We start from the raw sequence: 23,962 nt of genomic DNA on the forward strand, positions 1-23,962 counted from the left end.
TGAGGTAAAAAAAAAATTATTTGTTTTCTAGCATATTAAATTGTTTGCAAGTGTTTTATGAAATAAAGTATGTATATAGATCTGCATTTATGTATGCATTTATAAATATGTAAAGTGGAAAAGAAATACTTTAGAAGAATGAAATGTATGCTAAATGAAATGTGTTGCTTTGGTTGAGTTATATTGATCTTAATTGATAAGATTAGGGGTTGATGCAAAATATGAATGTGAATGTGTAATGGTTGCATTGTATGAGAGTCATGATCATAAGTGAAGGTGGGAGTTTCATCCTAGGGCAAAATAGAATTAAAAATCCATATGGTATGGATTGTGTAACATCTCAAATTTAATTTAAAGATTTAAATTAGTTATTAGAGATTTATTAATAATTATTGGGTTGATTATGAATTAATTATTGGATTAGGATGGCCATTTAGGCCTATTGGACCCCTTAAAGGTTTAAGATAAGGCGAGGGTTGAACTGGGTATTGATTTTAGGCTTTAGTTAAGCTGCTTGGTTTGGGGGTGTTTGTCGCATCAAATAGTACAACTTGCCATAGCAAAACACATCAAAATTTTAAAATTGCAAAAACATGATTAGACAACATTTAAGAAGGTTTTCGGGAGAGAAACCGAGAGAGGGGCAATGCATTCAACTAGGGTTTACCCTTGGGACATATCTAAAGCATTTTGCTAGAGTATTCTAAGCATTAGGTAAGCCCTAAATACTCTTCTTCTACCTTCTTCTATGCATTTCTGGCTTTTTATTTCTCTAGGGGTGAAAATTCAACCCAGGGTTAGGTTGGAACAACTTCTAGGGTATTTATAAAGGTTATGATGGTTATTTAATGCTTCTATATCTTAATTTCAGTGGTTGATAGCAATTAATGCCATTAATGAGAAGTTTAGAGTTAACCTAATACTAAATAATAAAGTTAAGGCTATTGGGAACTAATGATAGTGATGATTAGACTTATTAGGAGTTAAACAAACAAATAGAAATTAGTTTTAGGGTTGGTTATATAGACTTAATCAGGCTTAATGGACAATTAGGCCTTAATCATGATTAAGAAATAATGTAGTTTCTTTGGCATTATTGGTAGAGCATAATGCACTGAAACTGAGTTTGTGTGAAGCTCCCTTCAAAATCCAAATTTACACTCTTGAGGTGATAAACTAAAGAGTTGAGGTAACTGCAACTCTTATTAATTCATATCATCATGTTTGCAATGGCGATTAATTTACCTAAAATGAATTAGTTGTAACGCTTGGCATGGACTTGTCATGTAATTGATGGCTTAAGTGTAATGATGTAAGAATAGAATGTCTCGTTAAATGTTGATTTATGGTTATATGTTTGTCGAGTTGCCATGTGATTAGAGTGCACAAATTGTGAGTAGGATTGTTGAGGATTCTAAAATTGCATGAGTGGATACATTATATTTGTTGAAGAGTATATGCTATAATATGATGAATATGTGATCTAGAAATTGGATAGAATGTGAGTGATGTTGTTTTAAATTGCATGCCTGTTGTAATGTTACGTATGAGTAAATTGCATATGGTTAATTTAACTAGCATGAACATGATGAGTGAGAGTTCACGCTAGGTTAGTCAAAGGCTAGATTAATAAAATTTACACGGTGTAGCTTTCACTAAATTTGCACCCAATGGTTTGACATATTTGATTACTAATGTATTTAGTATTGCCAATAACCTTCACTATTAGAAAAAACTAAAATTAATGACAAAAAGTTTGTTACTCATTTTAGCTTTAGTGTGATAGATCATTCATTACTATTTTTTATTACACATATGGCGTCACTAATTTAGTGACAAAATCTGTCACTAATTAATAAATGTTTGTGACTAATTTATTTTCTAGTTAATTTTTTTGCAGGTCTAGACACTGCCATGTCACCTGCCTATGCGATGTCTCAATTACATATCACTCTTACCACTTATCACGTCATCGCCACTTGTATCTCCATGTCACGTTACCGCCATGTCAACAATTTATTTTAATTTTCTTTGCTTGTGACGTTACCTTATCTCAAACCTAACACCTCCATCTTTTCATCTACTCTTTTGTCAGTTGAGCTATAATGACTTCTCATTCTTAATATGTAAAATTTAATATATATTACTTAATTAAATACATATGTTTAATTTAATGCACTTTTAATATATTTAATACATATTATTTAACTATGTTGATAATATATATTAATTTTTAGACACACACACATTAACAAATAAATATATAAATTAGTAGATATATTATTTAATAAATATATTATTTAATATCAATATATATTTTATGCAAATAAATATTTTTATATTATTTTATAATATCCATGCTATAATTAAATATTTTTATATCATCAAAATTTTATTTTTATATTTAAATTTAGATAATAAAAGAAAAATTATTTTTATTTTTTCTATATCATTTTATATTATATATTTACTTGTAATAAGTGAAAAAATTATTTATGTAATTATTTAATTTTGTAATTATTAAGATTTTATTCATGTAATTCTCTCCATGTATATTTTAAATTTTTTATTTTATATAAATATTTAAGCATATTTTACTAATTTTTCAATTAAAAATATTTGTTACTAATCTTTTATTAATATAAAGATTTAGTGATGGCAATTAGTGACAGATTTAAATATGTCACTAAATTTATAAAATTTGACAAAAAGGTGACGACATCTTATATCTTTCACTAATCTATTACTAATTTATGTAATTAATGATAGATTTTAGTTCGTCACAAAATTTTCATTACTAATACCTGTAATTGGCGATAGATTGGAGATCTATTATTAAATGTTCGTCACTAATTTTAATTTTTCTAGTAGTGCTTTTAGGGTTAGTAAAGGAGACCATAACACTTGCTATTATCACTTAAAAATCACTATAAGAAGGAGAAGAACTAGAGTTATTTGGATGAGAAATAACTCTAGCATGTGGGTGAAGAATGATAATGAACTTCAACTTCCTCAAGCAACTATTTGAAGAAGAAGAAGAATGCATTCATCCACTTCCTTTCCTAGATGTGATCTTAATTTGATAAATGATCTTGCGACCTTCCTAACTGATGATGAGGTCAATGAAGCAATCTTCTTAATGGGTCCTTATAAAGAACTTGGATTTGATGGGTTTTTCCTAGTATTATTTCAAGAAAACTAGGTAATAGTTGGATATTCCCTTTGCAAGTATGTCAAAAGTGTATTTGAGGAAACTAGTTCTGTTACAGAGGCTAACAAGACGTTAATTTCTCTTACACCTAAAAGAGAAAGGTTGAAGTTTGTTGCATACTTTAGACCCATTTCTCTTCATACAATGGGCTATATGTGCATTATTAAAATTCTTACTAGAAGAATGAAGAGGGGTAATGGATGATTTGATTTCATCTTTTCGGTCAAGTTTCATTTTGGGAAAGTAGATTCAAGACAATATTAGAGTGGGTCAAGATATTATGCACATTATGTACAAAGCAAAGGGAAGAAAAGGCTTTATGGCCTTGAAGAGAGACTTAGAGAAAGCTTATAATCGCATCATGTAGGAATTTCTTCAACATATTCTTATTGATGCCAAAATGCATTTCCAATCTATTCAACTTGTTATGAGTTATGTCTCTTCTGTGTCATATAATGTTTTTATAGAGTAGGGCTCAGTCTGATTATTTTAATCCCAATAAGGGTCTTTAACAAGGAGACCCTAACTCACCTTACTTGTTTATTTTATGTATGGATAGGATTTCACATATCATTTATGATGTTATCGAAGCTAGGAAGTGGAGACCTATCCATGTGGCCAAGAATGGACCTTCTATATCTCATCTTATGTTTGCAGATGATTTATTGCTATTTGGTGAAGCATCATAACAACAAGCTAAGACTACGTTGGAATGCTTAGATATGTTGACGAAAGCTTTAGGGGAGAAGGTGAACAAAAACAAATCTTCTATCTTCTTCTCACTAAACATAGAACCAGGTTTGAGAGAGGAAAACCAAAGACTTTACAGGGCTAAAACTAACTACTAAGATTGGTACTTATATGCTTCCAGCTCAATAGAAAACACAAAACTTTTGATGAATTCAAATATATTGTTGAAAGAGTTAGGGCAAAACTTGGAAATTAGAAAGCTTATTGTCTCGCAATTGCCATGAGAGTTACATTAGCAAAGTCAATCTTGAGCTGATCTATCCTATGCAAGTGGTAAAAGTACCTAGTAGAATTTGTAAGGAAATTGAGAAGATTTAGAGGAATTTCATTTAAGGTAACAACCAAATTCATTCTTATCACCCTATTAGATAAGAGAAATTTAATCGACCAAAAGCTTATGGTGGGTTGGGCTTTAAATAGTTACAGTTAGTGAACAAGGTGTTTGGTGATAAACTGGCTTAAACTCTTGTGAATGGGAGTAATAAACTTTGGGAAAATGTCCTTCAAAATAAATACATGATGTCAAATGAAAAGAATCTACTGGTCTCAAAGCAGGAAGACTCACAACTATGGAGGTTCATTTGTTAACAAAAGGATGTCATAGAGGAAGGCATTAAATGGTAGATAAGAAATAGTAAATTTATTAGGTTTTTAACAACTACTGGCTCTTTATTGATAAGAAAATTAGGGATACATATATTTGTCTTTTAACACAAGAAGAAAGGAAAGCCAAGTTGTAGACTAGGTGGATTTTGGTACTTGACATTACATTCGACTATTCCAAATAGTCACGAGTAAGGGATTGCAACAATTAATTTCTATTTTGCTTCCTATATAAGGAAGAGGGATTGACGTGATGGCTTGGAATGAAAATTCCAATGGCTCTTTTTTTTGTGTGAAGAGTGCTTATTTTGTGATTGAGAAGAATCCTCTAGAACTTCTTAATCCCATCTTCGAAACCATATGGAGGAGGAATTCTTTAGGAAAAATGATAAATAATGACCCTTTAAGGACATTAATCCCAATTGAGGGTCATAAAATATAAAAATCCCAATTAAGGACTATTGGGATTTAAAAAAATATAGATGGTCTTAAATGCTTCTAAGAAAAAATATCAAAATACTTTGTGTGCAGCTTTATTTCTTGCTCTGTTTTGGCATCTCCTTCTTTCTTCTTTCATTCTTGTTCTTTGTCCTTCCTTGGCGTGTCCATATTAGCTCCAGTATTGTGAACATGTCATGCTAGATTTAGGATTTATTGTGGTTTATCTTTATTAGAGCTTTATACTCTTTCCTCCTGCTTGGCTTCACCCTTCTCAAATTGGTAGTGACATTGCCACTATCGGAGAGAAAATTGATTAATAAAGTTGAAGAAATTGTTGATGATGAGCAGGCCATTGAGAGAAACAATACACTACAGTGAAAAGACTATTTAGAACAAAAACTTGCAACCCAAGAATGGAGAATGTAGAATTAGCTATTCCAACAAATGAGGAAGAGAAACTCTATAAAAAATAAAAATGATGTCTACATATATTGAAATTAGTGTAATATAATGCTAATGTCTATTTCAAGTTTAAATATGTACAAGTGTAAATGCTACTATCATATAAGACTACTAAAATTACTAACATAGCATAGGAATATTGCTAATGTAACTAATAAAAACATAGAACCTCACTTGAAAATAAATTTTTTCATAGTATTTCAGACTTTGAAGTGTAAATGCTGTTATAATATAAAACTTACTTTTGAAATGTTCCAAGGCAACTTATAAAAATACAAACATCACTTAAGAAGTTACTAACTTCAATAAAGAATATGAGTGGCTTATTAAATTTCATTAACCCAACTAAATTGGGATCCACTAACATCACTTGAGAATTCATTAACCCAACTTGAGAAAATGACTAACGTATATTGTGAAAATACGAAACCCTACTTGGGAATGTATTGTTTAAGAAAAGTGACATCCAAATTGAGATCTAGTAATATTACTTGAAAATCTATTAGCCCAACTTGGGAAAATGCCTAACGTATGTTGTAAAAACATGAAATCCCACTTAAGAATATATTGTTTAAAAAAAAGTGACAAAGTATAGTTAGTAAGGAACATGAAAATTTTTGGGTTTTTCAGACTCTGATCTAGTTAGTAAGGAATAAAGTATAGTTAAACTCAAGATTAAGTAAACCAAAATACACGTCCATATTAAATAATCTATTCCTAAGTAGAGTTTCGTGTTTTCACAATATACATTATGTATTTTTCCAAGTTGGGTTAGTGGATTCTCAAGTGATGTTACTGGATCCCAATTTGGACAAGTTACTTTTTCTTAAACAATCTATTTTGAAGTGGAGTTTCATGTTTTCACAATATATATTAGGCATTTTCATAAGTTGGATTAGTAAATTCTTAAGTGACGTTACTGGATCCTAATTTGGACAAGTCACTTTTTTTAAACAATCTATTCCTAAATGAAATTTCATATTTTCATAATATATGTTGGCCATTTTTTGAGTAGGGTTACTAAATTCTCAAGTGACATTAGTAGATCCTAATTTAGTCGATTAGTGAAATTTAATAAGTCACATTAGTATTAAGTCACATTAGTATTCATATTCTTCACTGAAGTTAGTGACTTCTTAAGTGATGTTTGCATTTTCATAAGTGGCTTTGGAACATTTCAAAAGTGAGTTTTATGTTATAATAGCATTTACACTTCACAGTCTGAAACACTGCAGAAAAATTTATTTCCAAACGAGGTTTTATGTTTTCACTAGTTACAGAAGCAATATTCCTATGCTATGTTAGTGACTTCAATAGTCTTATGTGATGACAACATTTACACTTACACTGATTTTAATACATGTAGACATCATTTTTATCTTTTAGGAAAAGTTTATCTTCCTCATTTGTTGGAATAGACAATTCTGCATTCTCCATTCGTAGGTTGTAAGTTTCTGTTATAAATAGTCTCTTCACCACATTGTACCCTTTCTCTTGATGGCATGCTCATCATCAACAATTTCTTTAGCTTTGTTAATCAATCTTCTCTCCAACAGTGGCAATGTCACTACCATTTGATAAGGGTAAAACCAAGTAGGAGGAAAGAGTACAAAGCTCTGACAAAGATGAACCACAATGAATCCCAGATCTAGCATGATGTGTTCACAACACTGGAGCTAATATGGACATGCCAAGGAACAACAAAGAATGAGAATGAAGGAGAACGGAAGAAGAAAGAAGGAGACACCAAAACAGAGCAAGAAATGAGGCTACGCACATGGGTATTTTGCTATTTTTTCTCAAGGGCATTTAAGACCCTCTACATTTTTTTAAATCCTAATGGTCCTTTTTTAGAATTTTCATATTTTATGGTCCTCAATTGGGATTAATGTCCTTAGGGGGTCCTTAATTGTTATTTTTCCAATTCTTCATGTGGCAAACATACCATAATAGACTCCCAACTGGAGAAGCTCATGGTCTCAATACTCACCTCGCTGTAATTGGCGCCTTATAAAAGTAGAGGATATTCTTCACATTACTCGTGATTGCAATCATGCCTAGAAGATATAGAGGAACATTGTGCACCCAAGGTATTTATCTCTATTCTTCTTTGTTTCTTTGAAAGAATGTATTGAGTCAAATCTCAAGATGAATTTTGGAAAAGATAGATAGAGAAAGTGGGGATATGGGGTGATATTATCTGGAAATTATGGAGATGGATGGAGTATCTTTGAACCTAATTTTTAAAAACCCCATGACCCACTGGCTAACATTATGTCTACTTGGAAATTCTTTACTTTTAACCCCCGGGGGGGAATCGAGTAGCTTTGCTTCACAGACCTCAATTCATAAGTGGATGCTTTCCCTACATAATTGGATGAAAATTAATGTGGATGGCATTGTTGCTCTTACTAGTGATGAAGTTGGATGTGGAGGAGTTTAAGAGATCACAAGTTACTAGATTGTGGGGTTTTGTCACAACTTGGATACTTGTAATGCTTATGAAGCTAAAGAATGGGCAGTGCTACATGGTTTTTGTTTTGTCTGGACCTTGGATTTAGATAGGTAATATTAGAATCAGGCTATAAGAATTTGATTGGCAATATAATTGGAGGAGGTCGAAGTGGTGATATGTGCAATCTTGTTCTCTTGGAGATATTAGATTTTATTAAGTGGAATTCACATTTTCATATTCAACATGTTTTTAGAAAGCAGAATCAAGTCGTTGATGGACTGGCAAAGGAAGCTATATCAATTACTCTTCTCTTTTTTAGGTTGATCTTGATTTCTTAAAGAGATTAGTGTCATCTAAATGTTTGGGATCTTAATCCCTTATGATGGACTTAGCCCTCTTTCATTAGCCAAAACAAAAAAAAAAAAAGAAAAAGAAAATATTTCAAACTAAAGTATAAGAAGATTTGAATATCCTTCTACTTAGATACCCATTATGCAATACTCTACTTTTTCAAACCAAATTATTTAACATTATTATGGTAATCAAATATTTACCATGGTAATTAAAACCAAACTTATCTTTTTAAAACACTTACTATGATAGAAAAATGTCTTCTACAGTAGAAAGAACAAAAATTGTCCTTTGAAAATATTGCTATAATAAAAAAGAGTCTATCATGATAAAATTTACCATAATAGAAAATGATTTTTTTATTTAAATAACTCAATTTTGAAATTAGTTGCATACCATGATAGAAAAAAATTTACTATGGTAGAAATTATTAAAGTTAGAAAAATGAGTCTACAATGATAAAAAGAAGTTTTCTAAATCAAGAAGAGTCCTCCAAATGGGATTCTATTCTTAATAAGAGTTAATAAATCAAAATGATGACATAAATCATAAATAATTATTAATTATGGTAAATGTAATACTTTAAATTTTTAAGTCACTTTTCTTCAATACAAGGGTAATTAATTCAAAACTCAACTTTTAAAATACCTACCATGGTAGAAAGAATAAGAGCTAATTTTCAAATCCTACTATGATAATAAAATATTTATCATGATGGAAAGAATTAAATACAATAATTTAAACCTATAATGGTAATAAAAAAGAATACTAAATTAGTTAAAAGCGTACCAAATGAATTCCCACTCAAACAAAACTTTAAAATTCAAAATATTGAGTTAAATCATAAATAATAATAAAGCATAGTTCCTAAGTACGAAAATAATTTAAAAAAACAAAAGTTTGCATAAGAGTAAAAGTATCTGAAGAACCATTTCAAAATTTTAAAATTTGCAAAGGAGTATTTTTGTAAATATTGTGCTATTCGACGTGGCCAACGCTGCCTACAGCGAAGGATGACACGGAGGAGGCCTTCCTTGGGAGGGCCAAATGCCGCGGCCAATGTGACGTGCTCCCAAAATCATTTTATCTTTTTTAATAATATTTGATCTTTTATAAAAGAATAAAATTTATCATATTTAAACGTTTAAAATCAACCTCCATATGCATACAAAAAAAGAAAAATAATAACCTACATAATTGTCATATTTTTTTTACTGCAAACTCCCCTGTTCTTCTCTTATTATTTCTTAATTATCTTTATTAACAAAAGTTAATTAGTATATCATATTTAAAAATAGACACATAACAGCTTATGTGATTTTTTATGTAATTTAATAACAACTTTATAAAAATTTTATTCATATACTTTATGATAAATTTTATCCACATTTTTTTAGTTATTAGTGGTGTATATTTTTTTTATTTTTATTTTGAAGGATAAATCTTTATTTATACAACCCTCTCTCGAAGTCATGTATATTTCATTAATCTAATATAACAAATACTCCCTCCGTTAATAAATATAAAATATTTATTGAAGGGTTAGATATTAAAAAATATAAAATATTTTTAATATTTAAAGATATAATAATTATTTTTTAAAAGTGTCTATAATAAATAAATTATTTTATATTTATTTTATACTAAAACATTTTATTAAATATGGTAAATATGAAAAGATTGACTTAATTTAAAAATAAATAGTTACTTTATTGAAATAAAATTAAGTTAAAAATATCTTATATTTTTTTAATGGAGAGAGTATTATGTTAACATGATAATAAAATTAATAATAAAAGGGTTTAAAAAAATAAAAAATTAAAAAAATTAATTTTAAAGGAAGATATATTATTTTTGGATGAACATGAATTAAAGGAAGATAGCTAATTACATGCAATTATATTAAAATTCATGAGGGCATAATATTATATTGGGACTTGGGAGAATCACACTTAAAGATTTAGAAAGTCAATTATTCATATATAAAAATTAATACAGAATAAGTTGTTATTAAAATAAAAATATAACTTATTGACTTGTTATTAATCCTCCTACGTGAATAATCTTTTTTCAGGTTTTGAATGTGATCCCCCCGTTATATTTTAGTCTAAAAAAAAAAAAAGATATTAAATAAAACAAAACTTATTACAGACTTTCAGGTCGCGCGTGTTCTGTTCTGGTTATAAAATGGAGGCGTCCATCTAGGGTTACAAGCACCATCAACATTTTGAATCGGCGCTTGCCTCGCTTCTCCGTTCTCGCCCTTTTTCTCTTTCTCTTCCTCCGCCGCCCAGAACTCACAACCAGCTTAGATGATTGCTCCGAGATATCCTTCATGAAGAAAATTTCTTCATATTGTTCCTCAACTTGTAGACACCTTTTCATTATCTTCAGCTCCAAGTGCCTAGAAGCCATTGAGTGCTTCTTTTATTCATCAGAGCTTCTTTTGGTGGGCTTTACATTTGGTGGGTCAGATGACTATGCTTCCACAACCTCTTCTGGAGCTTCTGGAGAAGTTAGTCAGATGACTGACTATGCTCTCTCTGTATCTAATTCCCTGTTTAGTCTCTTTGGCTCTCTTATTCTATGTGTTTTCTCTATTTCTGCTGGCGATAACAGATTCTCAATCTCAGCTACATTCCACTTGCCCCTTTATTAAATCCTTAACCTTAACGCCTCCGATTCTTTCCTCCAAGAATCTCCAAATGAGTTGAGATCATCCTTCTAAACTTTTGTAGCTAAGAAGTTAAATTGGATTGATTATTTATGATTAAATTTGTGATTATGATAATCTATTTGAGTTATGGTATAGTTTCGTTCTTAGTTCTGTTTGGTGTTGCTTCTGGTTCTCTGTTTTCATTCTATTAATGCAGTGGGAGAATCAAGTGATGATTAAAAATACTGCAACAAAATGATAGATTTGATTCTATGATTACTGGTATTTAAGTTGCTGATGGTTCTCCCACGGCCTTTTCTCACTAAGTTTTGATATGAGTTTCGGGTCTGAGAGATATTTTCAACATTCGCCTATGAATCCTTTAGTTTCTAGAGAACAATGAATTTGGTGGGGATCTGATGAGAAGTTATTTGGTCCGTGTTTCTGATTAACCGTGATCGAGAACTCGTTTTAGCACACTCTGATCTCTACCTCATTTTGCCTGACGAAACTTGACAAGGATGAATTAGACAAATTGTCTTGTGCAATTGGTAAATTTTGTTCATACCAAGGTTTTATTATTTAGTTCTATCCTCTGCCAGGAAACCGTATGATGAATCTGAATTTACATTTTCTCACAACGGTCGTCTGAGATACATTTTGATGGAATGATCCATTAATTCTGACGGAGCATATGTCATACTGATAAAATGACATACTATTATGAGAATGATGATTATGCTGTGGTAAAGTGGTGTCTAAGCTTAACCTTCAGTTCTATTTGGTTAAGAAAACTGTGTTGATGTTGTTTTTTTTAGTTGAAAACTTGTGCGCTCAATTCTGCTTCTATTAAGAAAATATGTTGTGGTTCTTTGATTATAATAATGTATTGAATATTATTTTCTAAATATTTTTTGGTAGCGGCAGTGTTTCTTTGTTTTCTCTCTATGATGCAGTAAGAGAATCAAGTGATGATAAACAATATTGTCTGTGAATCATTTAGTTTCTGGAGAATAATGAATTTGGTGGAGATGTGATGAGAATTTTTTTGGTCCGTGTTTCTGATTAACCGTGACTGAGAAATCATTTTAGCACACTCTGATCTCGACCTCATTTTGCTTGAAACTGAATTATTATTTTGCATGGTGAAACATACCAAGGGTAGATTAGACAAATTGTTTTGTGCAATTGGTATATTTTACTCGTCCCAAGGTTTTATTATTTAATTCTCTCCTTTATCAAAAAACTGTGATGAACCTGAATTTACATTTTCTCTTTTACCGTTGTCTGTGATTCTCTTTGATAGAATGATCCATTTATTCTGATGGAACCCATGTCATAATGATGAATCATGAAATGACATACTATTCTGAGAATGATTATGCAGTGTTAGGCTAGAGTCTAAGTTTAGCCTTCAGTTTAATTTGTTAAGAAAACTGTGTTGATATTGCTTTTTTTTTTTTAGTTGACGACTGCCCTCAATTCTGCTTCTATCAAGAAAATATGTTGTGGCTATTTGATTATGATAATGTATTTAATTATAGCATTTTATTTAAAAAAAAAAATTTGGTAGTGGTTTTGTTTCTTTGTTTTCCATATGATGCTGCAAGAGAATCAATTGATGACAAACAATACTGCAACAAGATGATGGTTTTGATCCCATGATTACCAGTATTTAAGTCTCTGATGGTTCTTCCAACGGCTTTTCTCATCAATCTTCAGTGAATTTAGGGTTTGAGAGATATTTTCAAGATTTGTGTGAATCATTTAGTTTTTGAAGAACAATGAAAATGGCGGGAATGTGATGAGAATTTATTTTTTGTGTTTCTAATCTCTCATGACCGAGAACCCATTTAAGCACACTGGTCTCAACCTCACCTTGCTTAAAGCTAAATTATGATTTTTTGCGTGTTGAAACCTGCATAGGATCAATTGGGCAAAACATGTTTTGTGCAATTGGTATATTTTTCTTCTACCGAGGTTTTATTATTTAATTCCCTCCGCTACCCTGAGACTGAATGATGAATTTGGATTTATATTTTCTCATGACGGTCGTCTGAGACTCACTTTGATGAAATGATCCCAAAATTCTGACAATGTCATACTGATGCAATGGCATACTATTATGTTGCTATGGTAGGTAGAGTCTTAAGCTTAGCTTCAGTTATATTTAGTTCAGAAAAATTTATTGCCATTGCAATTTTTATTGAGCTGGAAGCTGTTGCTAAATTCTGGTTCTATTGTGAAAATATGATGTGGTTATTTGAGTATAAAGATGTACTGAATTGTGTGTTTTATTTTATTGGGTGGCTGTTATGGTTCTTTGTATTTACTTTATGATGCAGTGGGAGAACTATGCTATGATAAAAAGTACTGCAACAAATGATGGTTTTGATTTAAGTTGCTGTTGATTTCCCTCATCTCTATGGTTTCTGGACATAAATGAATGTGGTGGAGATGATGTGAGAATTTTTTGGGTCTGTGCTTCTGACAAACTGTGAGATATTCCATTTTTGCACGCTCGGATCTCCACCTGATTTTGCTTCAAGTTGAATTTGATTTTTGGTGGTCGAAACTTGCCGGTTTTTTGAATTGAACAAATTATGTTTTGTGCAATTGGTGTGTTTTGCTTGTGCCAAAGGTTTATTCCCTTAATTCTCTCCTCTATCTTGTGACCAAATGATGAATTTGGATTTACATTATCTCACGACGGTCGTCTGAGAATTCACTTTGATGCAATGATCCAATAATTCTGATGGAATATTCGACATATTGATGAAATGAAAATACTATCATGAGAATAATCATGCCGTGATAGGGTAGAGTCTTCAGTTTCAGTTCTATTTAGTTCAGAAAACTGTTTTGCGATTATCATGTTTGAGCTGAAAGCTGGCGCTAAATTCTGGTTAAGTTAGTTCTCATAATGTAATGAACTACAACATATGATGTAATATTCTAGAAGGATGTTTGGGAGTAATAAAAATTTTTTTGGTTCTACTGGAAAAATTTATTGTGGCTATTTGATTAGGAAGTACTCTTTTTGCACTACAATATATGACATTTTTTATAAGCAGTTTAAAATATAGGACGACGACAACAACAACAACAAGTCTTTATCCCACTAGGTAGGGTCGGTTATATGGATTGCAAGACGCCATTGTGTTCTATCATTTATCAAACTTTTAGAAATATTATTAATTAAGAGATTATGTTCAACAACTTCCAAGAGTGTTTCTTTTAGGCCTTCCTCTACTTCTCTTAATCGGACTCAAAGTTATATGTTTCACTCTTCTCACTGGTGCCTCCCTTAGTTTTCTTTGTACATGCTCAAACCATCTCAACCGATTTTCTATCATTTTTTCCTCAATAGGTGTCACCCTCACTTTTTCGCGTATGTGCTCATTTTGAATTTTATCTTTATGTGTATGTCTGCACATCCATTGTAACATTTTCATCTCTGCTACTCTAACTTTATGCTCTTGCTGTCCCGTTAGAGCCCAGCATTCACTACTATATAACATTGTCGGTCTGATAGCAGTGCGATAAAATTTTCTTTTAAGTTTATTAGACACCTTATGGTCACAAATAACTCCTTTAGCTTTTTTCTAATTAAACCACCCAGCTTGAATTCTATGTGAAATATCTCCACTGATTTCGCCATCATTTTGAATAATGGCTCTCAAATATCTAAATTTTTCCACTTGAGGTATAATTTGATCTCCCAATTTCACTTCCAAATTATTGTCGAATATTCCTTTACCAAATTTACAATATAAATATTCCGTCTTACTTTTACTCAGACGAAAACTTTTCGACTCCAATGTCCTCCTCCATAACTCAAGTTTACAATTAAACTTTTCTCTTGTCTCTGCTATAAGAACTATATCATCCGCGAAGAGCATACATTTTGGGATTTCCTCTTGAATATGTTCCGTCAAAACATTTAAAATCAAGTTGAACAAATAAGGACTCAGAGATGATCCCTGATGTAGTCCAATCTTTATAGAAAAATTTTTTGTTTAACCACTAGGTGTTCTTATACTAATTTTTACCCCCTCATACATATCTTGTATGGCTTTAATATAAGCAATCCGTACTCCCTTTTTTTCCAACGCTTTCCAAAGCACTTCTCTTGGTATACGATCATAAGCTTTTTCCAAATCAATAAAAACATGTGTAGATTTTTATCTTTACAACGATACTTTTCTATTAATCACCTTAGTAGATAAATCGCCTCTGTAGTTGATCTACCTGGCATAAAATTAAATTGATTCTCAGAAATATTTGTCTCCAATCTCAACCTGTGCTCAATTACTTTCTCCCACAATTTCATTGTGTGGCTCATGAGTTTAATCCCTCTATAGTTAGTACAATTCTGAATATCTCCTTTATTTTTATAAATAGGAATTAATGTACTATAATTTTTATAATTGTTTTATCAACTATATTGCTATTTTATTTATTATTTTTTTTTAAAAATGATGTATTAAAAATTTAATTTGTCATTTATTATGGTATTAATATAGGATATTTAATGAATATATAAGTAAAAAAATATTTTTTAATAGAAAAATTAAGGTTTAATTAATATTTTGATAACTTTGAAATGGTTGTCAATGTTTAATGTTATGATTTAGAGGGAATAAGATTTAGGTACTTAATTTTTATATATTTATTATACTTTTATTTAATTAGATCAAGATAAGTGAATTTTAATGAGTTAATAATATTAGTAATAAGAGTTTGTTATAGAATTAATAATTTATAAGAAATTTATATGATTTGATTTAATTGAAAAATAAGAGTTAAGTATTTAAGTTTTTCAATAATTTAGTGAATTATTTTCTTTGTTTAAAAATGTAAAATTTTTTTAGAAGTTAAATATTTAAAAATATAAAGTATTTTTAGTCTTTTAAGGTGTAATTATTATTATTTTTAAAAAATGTATTTATTGATAGTTACTTTATATTTATTATAGGGTGTTTAATTGAAGTAAATATAAAAAAATAGGATTAATTTAAAAGTAGTTAATTATTTTATTGAGAGGTGAGATTTGATTAAAAATATTTTATATTTTTAAATGAAAAAAGTATAATTTATTATTACGGTGAAGTTTCGTTTGGTGGTTACAGGTCTTTGTTCGAGCTCTCTGATGCAGTGGGAGAATATTTGACTGTATAGAGACATATGGAGATGGTAAAGAGTGTATGAGGCAACCTTGACTCAAAGGGGTAGATGAAGAAGAGAATAAGTACGTGCAAGGACTGATGATTATATATATATATATATATTATACTACTAATTTATAATGTTTTTGTGCGTTTAGTGCAAAAGGATGTTGCAAAAAAAAAAAAATTGTTGCAAGTGGCCGTTAGTTTGTGTGTGTTGTGGCCGGGGTATGGTTCTATTTATCTAATTAGATCATGACATGTAAATTTTAATATATTGATGATATTAGTAATAAGAATTTATTATAAAATAAACAATTTATAAAAGATATACATGTTTGAATATAATTGAAAACAAGTATATTTGTGTAAAGTGTAAGTATATAATTTTTTTCTAATGTGTGTGTATTTAATTGAATTACAAGGAAACATTTAACACTCTGCAGAGGAGATTAAATTTAACATTAGTAAAGATAGATAAAACATTCACTTAAAACTTAAAGGGGTCATTGAAAAACCTAGCATGTCAATTGTCATGATATGCATGGTGTGTGAGCTGCTTAACTTCGTTTTTTTCTTAAAAAGTGTGATCGAAGGTGACAATTCAATAATTTCTAATAACGTTGATAAGAGAGTGGTCTTAATTTGACTTGATTCAGATTAATGATAAGAGTTTAAAAAAGTTCCTAATATCTATTTTACTTAGAAAAGATGGGGAGAATTTCAAATAAAAACTAGGATATGATATAATTATTAGTGAGTTTTAAAAAATTTTAAAATTTTAGTTCAATTTAAGGGATAAAAATAAAAATAATTTTAATTGTAAAAAGACTACAGCATCCTTTATTTATTATGCAGAATTATTAGTTATTAATTTTTTTATTTCATTTGTTAATTTATTAATATTACTTATAAATTATATCTATTTGTCAGATAAGTCATTAATTATTAATTGGGTAACTTCACTTGTTAACTTGGTAACATTAGTTATAAATTTCAATACCTATCAATAATTTATAAATGATATTAGCAAATTACAAAACTTATTAATAATTTACAACTAATGTTAATAAATTAAGAAGTAAAGTCAACAATTTAACAACTGATGTTGCTTCTTATGCTTGAATAATTTATATAATTATTGACATTTTAATTTATATAATTTGAAAATCATATAAGTAAATTAACAAGCAAAGTAAGAAAATTAACAATTAATGATTTTATATAACAAATAAAAAGTATTTTAATCTTTTTATAGTTGAAACTATTTTTACATTTATCTCTTGGACTAAAATAAGATTTCAAAATTTTTTGAAACCCACTTTTAATTATTTCACGTCCCTAGTTTTTATTTGAAATTCTCCCAAAAAGATATGTAAGAAAACTTTTTTTTTTTGGATTTCAAATGGAAAATATATGAGTTGATAAAAAAAATTTTAAATGAAAAAAATAAATGAGTTAAGATTTGATGAAAATGAAAATTGTGAATGATTTGTTTATTTTTATATTTTAATGGACGGGAGATGAAAATGAAAGATAAGAAAAGATATATGAAAGTTAATTGAACCATGGGATCTCATCTTAGTCACACAATTAACTATTTTTTTTTTCATAATGGGGAAAATGCATTATATCAAACAAACATAAAAGGTTACAAATCAAAATGACATGACATGATCACAAACAGCACAACTAAAATATGAATACTTACAACCACAAGAACCCAAAGGACCCGATAGAGAAATACACCAAACTTCCAAAATATGCTCAATGCCCTTTTAAGGTCTGTACTTTGTTGTCAAGCATGATTGCATAATAACCAATAGCAACTTTTGCACCATCACGCTAAGGTTAAAGAAAGATAACCGAAGAAACTGTGCACAAAGCTTCATCCAGCAACCAAAAGGTCTCTTCAGTCCAAGAACATTTGGCTTATTAACAGAACACAGTATTCAAATACTAACATGGAGAAAACATGAAGTCAACAATGCTAATACATATTAAATTAATTAGAAAAAACGGTCATCGACAGAAGTTTTGTGCTCCAATATTATTCATACCATGCTATAAGCATGTTCTGAGCTTCTTAAAACTCCAAAATAAAAAATACAATTTTTTTTATTCAAAATTTTAATTACGTTAATTCACAATTTAACAAATTGTGTTATTTTCATATATTAATTTAAAAATTAAAATAAATCAAACAATTTCAACCATGTTGTTTTGAAATATTAACAATGTTAATCAAATTTTTTAACAATTTCAACTAACTACAAGACGATTGGAAAAAAAAAAAAAACAAACAAACATAGGGCCTATAAGAGCCAACTTGAGTCTATGTTAAGAGTTTATAAAAGTCAGACTTAAAAATTTTTTTTAAATAAAAAATCCTTTCATTTTTAAGAACAAATTAAAAAAAAAGATTTAAACTTGTACTTTAAGAGGTTTGACTTTTATTGATAGCTGTAAGTTCCGAAAAAATCTACCCACCAAAATGGAAAATAATTTTTTGATATAGCAATCGCCTTATCTTTGATGCTTGATAATCATAAGGGGATGATGGATTTGCATTCCGTGCTCATCACCTATGAGGGTGATTCTAGCCCTTTATTTTATCTCAAAGTGATCTTTGCACTTGATTTTAAATTAATTTTTAAATATTTTAAATATTATATTTGTGAAAATAAAAATTATAAAAAATAATTATTAAATTTTGACTGTTTAACATATATCTAGATAGTTAATTTATAAAATTATAAAAAATTTAATATCAAATTAGATCATCCAGATTATATCTGGACTGTCTAGAATATATCTAAACAGTTAATTTATAAAAGATATAAAAAAATTTATATTAAATTAGATCATCTAGATTAAATATGAGTTGATAAGATTGATTATCAACAGATTTATTGAAAATTTAAACTTTTTTATGCATTTTTATTTTGATTAATATAAAATAAAAATAAAAATTTAAATCTGGATTGTCTAGATCCTGCCAGGAGTGATGTGTATGATAGTGTTCATCATGTAATGAGCACCGAGAGCAGTCCAGATTTAATATTAAAAATTTCTATAATTTTTACTTTTACAAATATAATATTTAAAATATTTAAAAATTAATTTAAAATTAATGAAAAAGATCATTTTGAGACAAAATAAAGGGTTATGATCACCCTTGAAGGTGATGAGCACGCCATGCTCATCATGCTGATGAGCACGGGTTGCGAATCCGGGGTATAACAAGTAAGACATTGTAAAAAGATTAATATAAAATAAAAACATTCAACTTGTAAATATAAATTTTTTTATAAGTTTGGAAGTTTAAATTATATATGCACTTTATTTTCTTAGATTAATATAATTCCCTTACAAGATTTTCAATTTTCATTCTCCCATAATCATAAGAAATTAAAATAAGAAAATATAAATTTTAACAATTATATATTAATTTAAAACGAAATCTTTATAAGATTTGTCACGCCCCAACTTGCAAGGAGAGAGGCCCACGGTGTATATGCACATTGGGCCTCCCCTACATTAAGATTTGTCAACTGATTTATACGTCATATGGTTTTTTATTCTTTTTGAAGCCGAACTTTGTTATTTGCTTGCTCAAACATGCAATAGCAACCACTTTTATAATCACCAGTGGGTCTTCTTGTAGCATTAAATAATCATTGGAAGAACTTGTCACTGTTATGATTCAACTTAACTTTATTCAGATTAATGAGAGTCTAAAAAGTTCCTAATATCTGTTTCACTTAAAAGAAAGATATATCAGACATCTTTTTTTTTTAGGGGATCGGATATCTAAAAAGTTCTTTATCCAAATTTTTTTTTTGGTTTTTAAAAGCATAAGACATATCTTAAAAATAAATATCATACATGTAGTAACACTTATTTCCTTTATTCCTATTTATATGTTACTTTCAATATGTTTCACCAGAATGAAAGAAAATCTTAAATCTCATTAACTTTATCTTAAACGTTAACAAGTTTTTACCTTTACCCCTAATCAATATTCCTAAATTTAATTATTGATATTTTTATTCAAGCATTTAATAAGGATAAAAATTTAAAGAAGAGCGTTGAAAATTAACAAGTGCTTTATAAATAGAATCAAATTTTTTCTTCTATCTTTGCCCTATAAATAAGACCAGAGGAGTATTTTTTAAATGGTCTGAAACAGAGTTCTTGAAACACAGTGAGCCAAATGTCTGCGCACAATAATCAGTAGCAACAAACTTGTCAACCCATATATAATATAAGAAAAAAGCCTTTCAAGTTTCAATTTAGGTTATTTTAGATATTTAGGTAATTCAACCATGGGATTTCGTCTTAGCTAGCCACATAATTCACTATCCTTCTAATAATAGGGCGAATGCATTATATTAAACAAACATAAAATGTACAAACCTGAAAACATCAACAAAGAGGACAACATGACAAGAGCACAAATTAACAATAAAACATTGGGAAGTTACAACACAATAGTGCCACAAGGTTTGTTGTCAAGCATGATTGCAAGAGGCAGAGGATTAGAGAATCTGTGAACAAAGCTCCATCCTGTGACACCACAATAGAGGGAATGCTTTGCAAAATGGTTTGAGTGAGTTTCCTTCACCATCAGTCCAAGAACATGTGGCTTATTAATATAGAATATAATATCTAAACAACACACGTAATGCGAAACCTGGAGAAAAAAAAATACACATTACATTAAGAAGTAGAAAGCGAAGATCATCAATAAATGTTTGTATTCCAATCTTCTTACCATACTATAAGTATATTCCTAGCTTCTTAGTGCTCGTCATGGCATGGGTTGATTTCTTGTTCGACATGATCATGCTGATCAACCTTATGATTGTCTTGAGGCAATATTGGCCTAAGAGAAGGCCATTGGTCAAGGATTTTCTTCACACCACCAATTATATAGTCATTAGTTGAACCTAGAGCAAAATTTGTAAGTGCGTATTGGTCTCCTTTAAAAATGTAAGCTTCGTTTGTCGATGTGAAAGCTGCATCTATCCTACTTTCAAATATAGTGCCTCTCAAACTATAAAAGCCTTGGTTAATGTGACGGATGGCAATTTGGGTCTTGGAATTGTAGTTTATAAGAGCACACTGGTCCCCTTTGAATAAGTAAGCTTCATTCCTTGCAGTTGCCCTAAATGCAGCATCTATGCTATTCTCAAAAGCAGTACCCTTGAAGAAGGGAAACATGGCAGAGATTTTCATAGGACCGTGGAGTATTCCGTCATTTGTGGATCCCGGAGCATAGTCTATGTGGGCACAAAGTTTTCTAAAGAAGATGAACACTTCCGTGCCATCATTGTCAAATGCACAGTCTATTCCGTGCTCTCCAAATGCTGTACCAACAAGGGAATGGTAGCCATCACAAATCAAAAGTGGACCATTGACAATCCTGTCGTTTGTTGATCCTGGAGCATAATTCACCAGCACGTACTCATTTTTGATGAATAACTAGGCTTCATTGGTACTGCGTGCACGGAATGCAGCATTGATGTAGCTATCTATATCTTCCACACGATTCGCGTACCAATCATATGTAAAGTTTCTGATTATGAGTCATATAGACTCTGCTTATTGAGAGAAAATCATGCATTATATCTTAATGAAATGAATAATACTTTCTATTCAACAAATCCAACGTATACAAGTTATTTATAGTGTTACTGTGCTGACTTAAAATAATACATAGGAAAGTAAATTACATATGTGCCCATAGAAAATCTATTAAATCTATTTCTCATTTCTACACTCCCCCTCAAGTTGGTGCCATAAACATCTATGGTACCCAACTTGCCTAGAAGATATTCTTGTGCTTTTCTACCTAGTGCCTTGGTGAGAGCATCTGCTTCTTGTTGTCTTGAACGAACATGATGCAAGTGAATAATCTTCTCTTGTAGCTTCTCTCTAACAAAATGACAGTCCACTTCTATGTGCTTCATCCTCTCATGGAAAACGGGGTTATTAGCAATGTGTATGGCCGCTTGACTATCACAGTAAACACTCACAGGTTGAACACGAGAAATGTTCAAATCCCTAAGTAATCTTACAATCCAAACAACTTCCGACACTGCAGAACTCAAAGCTCTATATTCAACTTCTACAGAGGACTTAGACATCATGTGCTGCTTCTTTGTTTTCCAGGAAACTAGACCATCACCCAATTAAACTAAATAGCCAGTAATAGTCAGGATGTATTGCATGAAGCCCAATTTAAATCACAAAAACAACTTAAATCTGTGTTTTTATTTGAGCTGAGCAACACTCCAAGTCTTGGGTTGTGTTTTAAGTAACGAAGTATATTCTTCACAGCTACTATATGAGCTTTCATTAGATGGTTCATAAATTGCTAATAACCTACACAGGAAAAGAGATATCAGAACATAGTCAAATAAATCAACCTTCCTATCAACCTCCTATATTCTCCAAGATCCCTTAACAATTCTTCTTCCTTATGTTTACCTTCTTCATATGCTAAAAGCTTCAGGTTTTGTGGCATAGGGATGTTAAGAGGCTTACAACTACTTATACCTGTATCTGATAATAAATCTAGGACATATTTATGCTAACTCATCACTATAACTTTACTAGACTTGGCAACCTCAATCCCTAAAAAATACTTTAAGGACCCCAAATCTTGGATTTTAAATTTGGAATTGAGAAAGTCTTTAATTTCGGCAATACCTACATGCGAACTACCAGTTATAAGCATATCATCCCCATAAACTAGCACTAATACTATACCATCATTAGGTTGTTTAGTGAATAGTGAATAATCATACCTATTCTGTTTAAATCCATCTTGCAATAAGGCCTTAGACAACTTACAATTCCACTGCCTCAAAACTTGTTTCAGCCCATACAATGATTTTTTTCAATTTATATGTTGTATTCTCCCCCTTACTATGAAGTCCTTAAGATACCCTCATATATACCTCCTTATTTAAATATCCCTACAAGAAAGAATTATATACATCCATTTGGTGCAAGCCCTATTTATTTTGGACAGCAAGTTAAGTATGATTCTAACTATCATAATCTTAACTATTGGAGAAAAGGTCTCATGATAGTCTATACCCTCCTTTTGGTTATAGCCTTTGGCCACTAGCCTAACTTTGTATCTATCAACACTGCCATTAGATTTATATTTAATTTTAATGACCCTATGGCACGTTTATTTTTAGGTAATGGCACTATATCCTAGGTATTGTTATTTTCTAGCAGCCTTATAACTAGTTGGTTCATGAACAGAATCAATTGAAGATACGAAATAGTGATAAGAATGTGATATGTTAGCATACAAAACATGATTTTGAATAGGATACTTAATGCTAAAATTAGTGCATGAAAAGGCAAAAAAAGCATAATCTTTTGCCCATATTGGTGGTTTTCTTTCCCTAAAAGGTCTTATCTTAGGTTGTTCAGGTGTATTTATGTCTATTATGTCCTCCTCACCTATATCATTATCACACTCCATTTGATTGTTAACATGTTTTATGTATTCAAACCTATTTGATCCAGGCTTATAATGCATGGTTTCAACATCATCCCAAAACTAATTGTGACTAGAAGACCATTGAGATTCTTAATTCGTTTCTGTAATGTGTTTAAATGGAAAATGATTTTCAAGAAATTAACATGCCTACTGACAAAAACATGTCTAGTAGTAAAATCAAGTAGGATGAAACCCTTTTGATTATGTGGATAACCTAAGAAAACACAAGGAACAAATCATGGTTCGAACTTATCTGTGATGTTTAAGTTAGTGGCAAAAGCAAGAGAATTAAATACTCTTAAATGATCTAAATGAGGAACCTCACCATAAACCAACT

The 23,962-nt window shown here is 30.1% G+C and overlaps 4 non-coding genes and 1 pseudogene across 4 annotated transcripts; 4 read left to right on the plus strand and 1 right to left on the minus strand.

Moving 5' to 3' along the window:
* Positions 1 to 11,151: 11,151 nt before the first annotated feature.
* LOC129314755 (small nucleolar RNA Z199) lies at positions 11,152 to 11,232 on the plus strand. The gene has a single exon (XR_008594260.1). It is a non-coding gene; the product is annotated as a small nucleolar RNA Z199 (small nucleolar RNA).
* A 300-nt stretch (positions 11,233 to 11,532) lies between these two features.
* LOC129314700 (small nucleolar RNA Z161/Z228) lies at positions 11,533 to 11,620 on the plus strand. The gene has a single exon (XR_008594211.1). It is a non-coding gene; the product is annotated as a small nucleolar RNA Z161/Z228 (small nucleolar RNA).
* Positions 11,621 to 12,540: 920 nt separating this feature from the next.
* LOC129314754 (small nucleolar RNA Z199) lies at positions 12,541 to 12,621 on the plus strand. The gene has a single exon (XR_008594259.1). It is a non-coding gene; the product is annotated as a small nucleolar RNA Z199 (small nucleolar RNA).
* A 980-nt stretch (positions 12,622 to 13,601) lies between these two features.
* LOC129314699 (small nucleolar RNA Z161/Z228) lies at positions 13,602 to 13,690 on the plus strand. The gene has a single exon (XR_008594210.1). It is a non-coding gene; the product is annotated as a small nucleolar RNA Z161/Z228 (small nucleolar RNA).
* Positions 13,691 to 20,900: 7,210 nt separating this feature from the next.
* Positions 20,901 to 22,629, minus strand: LOC129314083 (albumin-2-like; annotated as a pseudogene).
* Between the last annotated feature and the right edge of the window lie 1,333 nt (positions 22,630 to 23,962).

The sequence above is a fragment of the Prosopis cineraria genome, unplaced genomic scaffold (assembly GCF_029017545.1).
Source record: "Prosopis cineraria cultivar Desert tree isolate PC_DT_omini unplaced genomic scaffold, ASM2901754v1 PC6, whole genome shotgun sequence".
Lineage (NCBI taxonomy): Eukaryota > Viridiplantae > Streptophyta > Magnoliopsida > Fabales > Fabaceae > Prosopis > Prosopis cineraria.